The 9,414-nt window shown below is 48.4% G+C and overlaps 1 protein-coding gene across 1 annotated transcript in view; it reads right to left on the reverse strand.

Annotated features, from left to right (window-relative positions):
* ZC3H18 (zinc finger CCCH-type containing 18) overlaps positions 1-9,414 on the reverse strand; it is a gene marked incomplete at its 5' end in the record, with an annotated part of 41,681 nt that overhangs the window by 17,863 nt on the left and 14,404 nt on the right. The window lies entirely within an intron of this gene.

The following is a 9,414-nucleotide window of genomic DNA, read 5'->3' on the forward strand; positions in this document are numbered from 1 at the left end:
TTCTGCAATTTTACAATTTGTCCCACACCTATCTTGGTATATACAGGGTTTTATGGGAGCAGAAGCTCCTCTTTCACGTTCACCTCTCTCACAAATCTCATTCCAGCTTCAGAAGAGGACGCTTACGTATTAGCACACAAAACTGCTGACTGCCTAGTAAGAGAGTCCCGAGCAGGGTTATGGCTCAGCATTATTCACCAGCATCTTCATTCAGCATCATCACCCCTTCCAGTGCTGCTCTAACATACGCTATTTAACACAGCACGTTATTTGCGGTGGGTTGGTCTAGTTTTCCATATTATAGCCACAACTGTATCTGAGTGTCTCATCATGGAAGACGACCATGACTCTGAATATGGGGTTGAGATAGACTGGACCTATAATTTATACTCTGATAACACTAAATAGTCGTAGCCAGGGTCAAGCTCTCGTTCCAGCAGATGCAGTACAAACTCATTTTGAAGCCATCTTGACCTCTGGAGTATCTTCAAAGCAACTAAGTGCAAAGCAGGAAGAAAAAGAAGGTCGGGAACAGCCTACAAACCTTGTATCAAGCAGCAGGCTAAACAGCAGCAGACAGGATGAGGAGAACACCATGCGAGGGTGCTTGGGAATAACGCGAGACCACATCCTGGTCTGATGTCCCTTCCCGAGGGACCGCAGTCTGCATGCTCTGGGAGATGCAGGGGGAATATTCTGCTGGCACAGGTGGGCAGAGAGGCAGTATCCGTCTCAAGACCTGGATAAAACCTGCCGAGAAGCTTTTCACTGCAGTGTCCAAGGTGACAAACGTGAAAGCCAACAACTAATAGAATCATAGAATCATTAAGGTTGGGAAAGACCTCTAAGATCATCGAGTCCAACCGTCAACCCAACACCACCATGCCCAGTAAACCATGTCCCTAAGCGCCTCATCTACACGTCTTTTAAATACTTCCAGGGATGGTGACTCCACCCCTTCCCTGGGCAGCCTGTTCCAATGTTTGACCACTCTTTCAGTAAAGAAAATTTTCCCAATATCCAATCTAAACCTCCCCTGGCACAAATTGAGGCCATTTCCTCTCGTCCTATCGCTAGTTACTTGGGAAAAGAGACCGACACCCCCCTCGCTACAGCCTCCTTTCAGGTAGCTGTAGAGCACAATAAGGTCTCCCCTGAGCCTCCTCTTCTCCAGGCTAAACAACCCCAGCTCCCTCAGCCGCTCCATCATAAGACTCGTTCTCCAGACCCTTCACCAGCTTCGTTGCCCTTCTCTGGACACGCTCCAGCACCTAATGAACGACCTTGCCCCTCTCCAGGCTCAACTCTCTCCTGCAATAGTTTTCAGGAAGAAAAGTCTCCTACAGAATTTATTCTCTGTCTCTCTCTCAAAAAAACCCAACTTGCCCACATTCACGTCCAACAGCAGCACATCCTGGGAGCTGGACCTCAGCTCTGACCCCACGTGGGAACAACTTACGCTGAACTCCACAACTTGGGCGCGAGCTTGGAGCAAAGATGACTGTGAAAGCAAATCTCATTACTTGCACCTATTACCTGGTTTGATGCAATTCTCTCTCGATGAAGTCACTTTCTGGAGGAAAGGTTTTTTCCCCAGGAAAACCACAACAGAAAGCCTCATTCCTGGATATGCTTTGGCTTTTTGACTCAGCAGTAAATATGTTACCATACTACAGCCAAGAAAGAAAGATGATGCTCGTGTCAGGACATTTTTGAAGTCTTTCCTCAAGAGCTACCCGCGTGCCCAACATGTAGCATCACCAAATAAACGTGTTCAACTTAATACGAGGGACTGGTATCTGATGCCACTTGGCTCATCTCCTCCAGTGGAATTCAGGAGTCAGAACTGAAAGTAAGCCGGAGCAACTGCCAAGATCCTCACCATCTGCCTTAGACTAACATCTCAATTACAGCCTGTACGAGTTTTACCGAAGGGACTATTAGAAGCTAGCAGCCACGAAAACGGTCGATGTTTCCATCAAATTTACTCCCACATACTGATACCATGCAGTTGCTGGGATGAAAGCGGAGGAAGCCGTAAGGCTCGCAGAGGAAAGCCCGCTGAGAAGAGGCAGCAGGCAGCCGGCCTGCGGCTCCCAGCCCAGATCAGGCAGGAAGGCTGCTCAGAGCTACGCCGAATACGATAGCTGCTCCTGGTGCTGCACTGCTGGGTGGGTTGAGCTTTGTATTTCACCTTGAGAAAGGGGGAGGCTTTCTCCTCACTTTCACTCTTACAACTGGGTAATTTTCGTTTCCCGTCTTGTGTTGGGTCTGGCGCCTGTTGGAGCTCTCCATGTGCCAACTCAACTCCTTAATTCAATAGGGAGAGGAAAAAAATAAAAGTAGTTTGCGGCTGGGTCAGCGAGTCCAACCAGCCCATGGTGGGGTTTGAACAACTGCGAGAGCTGACCCACAGTGAACAGAGGAGGGAAGGAGAGAAGCAGCCTGACTGCTTCGGGGTGGTGAGCCATGAGATCAGCTCACAGCACTTTACGTGAGCCCGTCCTCAGCCCAGCACAGTTACCCAGGCCGCTGCAGTCCATGCTGCAGGCAAACCTAACGCGCTTTGGCACCGAGAGTAGCTGGCAAAAGAGTCAAACGCTACCAAAGCACACGTGTGAATCCCTGTCTCCTTTTTCCACCAAATTCCAATCTTTAGGAAACATTTCAAATCTCTGAGAATTAACTCCCTAATTAGGTAAGCCTATGGGACGAGGTTTTTTAAAAAAAAAAAAAAAAAAAAAATTACAGAGGGAGTAAAAGAGACTGACAAGACGGACTGATCAAAAGCAGCTTAATTTCCTTCCAGAGCCCCGAGGAGCAGCATCCTGCGTCACCAGGGCATGAGCGAGGTCTGCAGAGCTTAGCTATTTCCGAAGCCCATTTTAACCTTAAAATAACTAAATGCTTTATTTTCCAGAACGAACACGTTAATGCATATTTGGCTGGAATTTAATTACAGCAATCAAGCGGAGAACTGAAGCTGAACGTGGCTTTGGCAATGAGAGGAGGAACAAAGGCAGCTCCAGCTGGCAACGCAAACCACAGCGTAGGTCAGCCAGCTCCCGGCTGCACACGCTCCGGCTCCCAAATAAACCCCGTTTGAAGCACGTCACTGAATTCGACAAGAATTTGGAGGGGGAAAAGCGGAGCCGCATGGCTCAAGTTTTCCTCCTCATGCATTACGCAAATGATGCCGAAGCATTTCTAATCTTACGAGGGGAAAATAAGCTTCCCGGGGAAAAGTGCTTCCTTCCTTCCCCCTCCCCGTGGGACACGGCTCCCACAGGTAACGCAAACCTTATCACCCACGGTCACCGGTGACGTCAGCCTGGCTCCAGGGCTACTGTTTTGGCTGGCAGTTACAGCTCAATCTTCTGAAAGAGGAAAGTCCACCGATGATTTAAAACCCTTTTCGTTTCTTGCAGGAAAGCAAGAGTTGCGTCAGCAGCACCGGCACGAGTTTTCCTTCAGTGTCAGTGGAATATTCCAGAGGAAGCGGACTCGAGGAATGACTGGAGCCATGTGCCAAGGCAGTTGTGAATGGACCTGCAACTGCTGCAAAATAAACTCCAGCAGTGTGCAGGCACACGGGAAGATTTTTCCCATCTCGGCACAATGAAGTCGCTCGTGTGGCTGAAGAGGGACAACAGCTCCCAAAAGCCACCTACGTGCGGCTATGACGGGAAGTGCTGAACCTTGGAGCCGGTGCTAATTGATCTTGGTGCAATAGTAGCAAAGAATATGCTTTTCTCAAGATGTTTCGATCTAAAGCAGAGTTATCAGTTGCTTTTAAAAAAAAAAAAAAAGATTTCTTCAAAGCCTGATGGGGAGAGGCTTGGAAATTAAATAGTGGAGATACAATCTGAACCTACAGTATGAAATCATCACAGCAGGTAGATAAACATATCTGAGATGTGATCTACCCTAAGGGCTGAGCATTTGACGCCTTGAGAGCCTCCTCTAAATGAGAGGCACCCGCGTGCAGCGATTCTGCCCCAGTCTTTGCAATGTTTTAATAAAACCCAGTCTGGGAGATCTCTCCAGTAATGCCATCGCTGAAATGCCAAAGAAAAACATTCCTTGAGATCCACATCTTGATGCCCTTCATCTTGATTTACGGTTACGAAACCCTTCTCCTTTTACTGTGGAAGCAGAGGCAGAACCTCAAGAACCATGAAGACTAACGAAAACTCCAGTCAACAGAAATCCTTTGTGGAAAACTTTGAAAAGTTTTGCTGATTTGCTTCGCGGAGAGATTTTATTATCGCTAACTTCCCAAATGAACTGGGAGCATAAATGAAAGCGAAGCCGTCTAACCAGGTTCCATTGCTCCAGCTGGAAGCTGCACCACAAAAAAATGGGGACGTAAACAAGTTGTTATAATGTTTATCACCGCGGTGTTACCAGACAGGGCACTCGACTATGAGTCCGAAGAACTGCATAGCAGCACGGGGCATGTTCTGTACGTGGGGAGAAGGGAAATCCTCTTCTGGGCGACGCTGCACCGTGCAGCACCGAAGGCAGCATGGCAGACCCGCTGTGTGCAGGAGGAACAGAGGTCCGGCTCAAGCCTCCATTCAGCCCGGGAAACCCAACAGCCCGGGGCCATTTGCTTCTCTTAACTCTCTGCGCTCCAAGAAGCTGCCCAGGGAAGGTGCAGACACCTGGAGAGCAAATCTATGCCTCTTGACAGAGGCTGCTTTCCCCCCTCGGTAACTTTTTATGGGTGTTAAGACTAATTCAGAGCGCTCCAGGATCTTATCGATGCCTGACCCGAAACCAGGAAGAGCACACCGTTGTCTATCCTGCCTGCTCTTCCTCCTGTGGCAGGACAAACGGGAACAAATGAAGGATTTCTTATAAGAAACAGCCGACACCTCCACAGGGAAAACTAAGAGAAGACAAAATCCACCAGCCTACCGCACCATCTTTATACAACAGGATGAGATGCTATTACTAAGCCCACCAAAACACCTAGCTCTATTTGAGCAACGGCTCCTTTCGTACAGAGCCCCTACACTCAAAAAATAGGGAGGAGATCCAGCTGGCGGCATGGGGAGACCACCAAAAGCTGTCGGGAAAGATGACGACGACCCAGGGACACTTAGAATTACAGATTCTTCTGAAAAACGAGTTCAGTCGGTTTGTGATCACACACATACACACACTCTATCATGAATCACTCCATTTGCATGCCCTTACTTTTGCCACTCCTTTATCTCATCAACGTCGTTCCAACACTTTCTAACTTGCGAGCCCTGGGTAACCTGCATACATCGATTTTGGACCCCAGGTTATCCTGTTCATTAACGTGCTCACCCCTGAGATTAACAACGACCTATTACAAAGACAACTTGAACGAGCTTGAAAAAAATAACGCAAGGGTGAGCTCTGCCAAGAGAACACGTAACCTTTTGTCCCAGGGTCTGCAGCATTATATAGCATCTCACAATTGAGGGCTACTGCCACCTCAACAGAAGCTGGAAAGAAGCACAACACTCCTTGCTGGAAGGGTTTGACGAAGGATTTATGATTTGCTACAGAACAGCTGCCCTTTCTGACATTGCTTTAAATTTTACAGTGTCCCTACTTGCAGGTGTTATTTTTACTTTTTAATGGCTGCATAAGTGCATTCCATCAATAATCTCTAGCCCAGCTGAAGAAAGCTTCCTCCCAAAAAAACGTTGTGTGCGCGATAATCACAGGACAGTTCATGGGGACCCTGCTCCTTCCTGGCAGCTTTGGAGCTGCTGTCACCTCCTGTCCGGACTCTGGAACATCTCCAAGGACAACAGCCGCCGCCTCCTCCTCCTCACCCGACTTGGCACCGGCGTTCCACAGAATTTGGGGTCTGTATCACGGGCCCTGACCAAACTCGTCCGCGTGGAAATAGCTTTTAGGTCAGACTTCAGGACAAACTTCCTCGAGAACTGGAGATGACATTTCTCACCCAAAGGTTCATTTTGCCACGCTGCTTCTCACCAGGGCCCACAGCATCCCCTGCAGAGGAAACCCAGGTGGGAAAGAAACCAATGCCCACCTCACGGACCTGCAGCATGGGATCGCTGCTGCTTCTTCCTCCTCGCTTGGCTGACAGCCACTTAGTGCAACCCCAGCCAACAACGCAGCGATACCGAGGCTGCTGCCCTCGCCAGTGGGTCCAGTTCCTCAATGTCCCTCAGTATCCCTCAGTGCTTTGGAAATACAACCGCTAACAGGTCCCACGACACGAACCGCATTGCTTAATGCGCTCCTGAAACAATCAGATTCGCTTGCATGATGGTGGGGATAAAGAGCTATGCAACAATAGAACGATTAAAGCAAATTACTCTTCCTGTGTGCAGGGCCTTCGCTCACAGCTAAAGACCAGCAGCCCGGGTAAGAACGTCTTGCACTGCTCTAAGTCTCTTCAAATAAAATATTTCATGCCACTTCTTTATCACTGAAGTGATTTGCACAACAGTGAGCTACACTGGCAAGACAGAGATACAAAGCAGAAATTTTGCACTCAGCAAAATCAGTCACAGCCTGGGGCATCAGAACTCGTTCTGGAGATGGGGAGCACAAGGACAGACAGCCAAGTTATCCTTCTAATTGATCATAAAGTGTCCTGGCTTGTTTAACTGTTCAATGCCTGAGGAGGAACAATTTTACCAGCATTGCAATCTCAGATTATAAACTTCTTAGAGTGCTCATCTTAAGCTTGGGGAAAAAAAAAAAACAAACAACAAAACCAAAGCATAAAGCAGCAATTGCACACTCCTTCAAAATGTGACAAAATCTGACATGTGACAATCCTACCTGAAGCCCAAACACTGCAGTCTCTTCTTTTAAAAGGTTCAAGGAGAAACATTTGCCACCGAGTCCGTTAGGGTTTACAATCTTTGTTTGTTGTTAAATTCTAATCCTCCTCATCTGTAGCAAGCAGTGATGCCAGGAAGTCCTCTGGCTTCTCTGTGTTATTAGCCTTAACTGCTCCGCTGCTGTTTAGAGATCAGATTAAACCTTTCTGCTTTCAACATAATGGAAAGGGAATTTGTTTTCATGTTCCTGGCTATTAGCTTTTCGAGTTTTCTTTCATCCCTTTCGACTCTGCATTCTGTATGTCAGTTTGTTCCTTCCTCCAGCCTCTACTTGAGGGAGCTCTTATGCTGATGGACAGACCGGCATCTACCTGTAATTACAGACATCCTCAGCTCTGCCTTTGGCAAAGCTCCTTGCCGGTTGCACAACCCCTGTGGAGCAGTTTTCCAGTCTTCCCAGCTCGTTAGTAAGGGAAGAGCAGGGCCACGTGGGCTCCGGCTGGAAGCGGCGCTGCCTTTGGTGCAGGAATGTTAACGGGCAGCTGCCTGCAGCCCGGCGCGCGCCAGCCCCCATCGCCGCATGACGCCCGGGAAGGCCGGACTTGCCAAAAGCTGGGATCTAGTGATTAGGGAAAGCCCGGAGTCTATAAATAGACCCGCAGGTGAGCGCTACGCCACTATCGTGCATCCTGCTGTCCAGGAAGGGCGAAGCAATCACAAGCATTTTACATATTAAACAAACTCGGGAGCTGTTTAATCCCAAGGTGCCAAACCTGACCCTCTGCAGCACGGCACGAAGGTATTTGGAGAAAAGGTGAGACGGCTCGAACCGTGGCACTGTCACGAGGAAGTTTGGAGCCTGTCAAAAAGGTTACGTGGGACAAAACAGCACTGCCCAGAGCCAAGTCACACCGCAAGCGTGACCGAGGCTTCCGGGGCATGCAGCGTAGGGAAACACAAACTGCCGGATGACAGGTGTCTTCTCCAAGGGAGAAGAAGTTGAATTATGCTTTCACTTTGCTAAAAAGCTTTTTCAAAACTTATTTCTGCAGTTTTATTTTCTCTGCAAACAAACATCCATACAGCTGTAAATGTTGCAGTAAGAGCGTTCATGTTGACACAGGTTTCAAGAGCGGGAGCTGAAGTCCCATTAAGAGTACTTGGAGAGCTGCCTTCAACAACGTAGGACTTTTGGGTTTACTGGTAAGTACTCCCATTAATTCCACTCTCCTCTAAGAGGAGACACTGTATGTAGATGCTGGCCTAAGATTTTTTTCTGGAGATTTTAAAGCTTTCCACTCAGTATTAGCTCCCTATTCAACACAAAAATTACAAAACGCTTCTTGCCACCAGCTTTTAAAGCCCCGCAGAAATGAAGTTAAAGGCAAGCCCTGCTCGCTGTCCCTCTCTCCCAGCTCTCTGCCTGGCCCTACAGTCATCAGCGCTTGCGTTACAGGACAAGGCCGAGGACACTTCCAACAGTAGATTCTCTACGATTCGCTTCTAGAAGGAATAGCAGACTTAAAAAGCAAAGAGGCATATCAAGGACTATTGTTAATTTACCAAGACTCGTCTTAAGAAGCCTGTTTTGGAGATCCAAGAGGCATCCACAGCTCCCTCAAGCGGTGCTTACGTCAGGAAGGGGCATGGGAGGGAAGCAGGGGACCTGTATCCACAAAGCATGTAACGTCACGAACACTGTGAATCCCACCTCTCGGCTCACACAGATGGTTACACGGGGCGAGATGGATCTAAGGTTGGCGAACACGGCCATCGCTCCTACCCAGCAAACCTTGGGCAGCACTAATAGCGAAAGCTCTCCCACAGAGCCCTGCCCCATGACCCAGCACGAGCGTCAAGGGAAGGAGCAACCAGCAGCCTCAGCCTTGCGTGCAGTGATCCCGGTCAGGGTGACTGTTAATGACTAACAACCTGAGCTGCCCATCAGCTGATGTCACTTTCATCATCGTCATCATCATCACATGGTTCTGGAGAGCGAGATCTCTTCCATCACTAGCCCAACGAGAGCACAAACCAACAGCAAATGTGGTAATTAAGGTGCACAAATTATGGTTGTAAGTGAAGATTATAATTAAACGTAGCATATAATTAAATGTATTCCTATAACCACTCTGACACTGCTACTGCACCAAAGCGCTCTTAAGACACCTTCAAACTGTTCTGAAACTGTGACTTCCTCTTGGAAAAAAGGGTCATCATCAAAAATTAGCTTTCCTTCTAGTAATGCGAATAAAAACTCTGGGTCAGATTCGAGACTAAACCCTGCTCCCACCTGAAACCACGCAATTCCACATGGTACCTCGTTCCAGCCCTTCTTAGCCCTGTTCTTCGTTAAAACACACTCTTCCTCACACTCATGCTTCACACCTTCCCCTGGTGCTTGAGAAACAACACAGATATCAGGCAGAAGGAGAAGCTCCAATACGTCTTGGGAAACAGCTCCCCTGCACCCCTCTTTGCCCCAACACGCACATACACACGCTTGTGTGTCCACACGTTCCTCAACACGCTGTCGGAACACTCCATCTGCCACTAGTTTCCGAGACACTGACACCGCTAATCAGCTTTCCTGGAGATGTCCTTCAGC

This window comes from Pygoscelis adeliae, unplaced genomic scaffold (genome assembly GCF_000699105.1).
Source record: "Pygoscelis adeliae isolate BGI_AS28 unplaced genomic scaffold, ASM69910v1 Scaffold682, whole genome shotgun sequence".
In the NCBI taxonomy this organism is placed as follows: Eukaryota; Metazoa; Chordata; class Aves; order Sphenisciformes; family Spheniscidae; genus Pygoscelis; species Pygoscelis adeliae.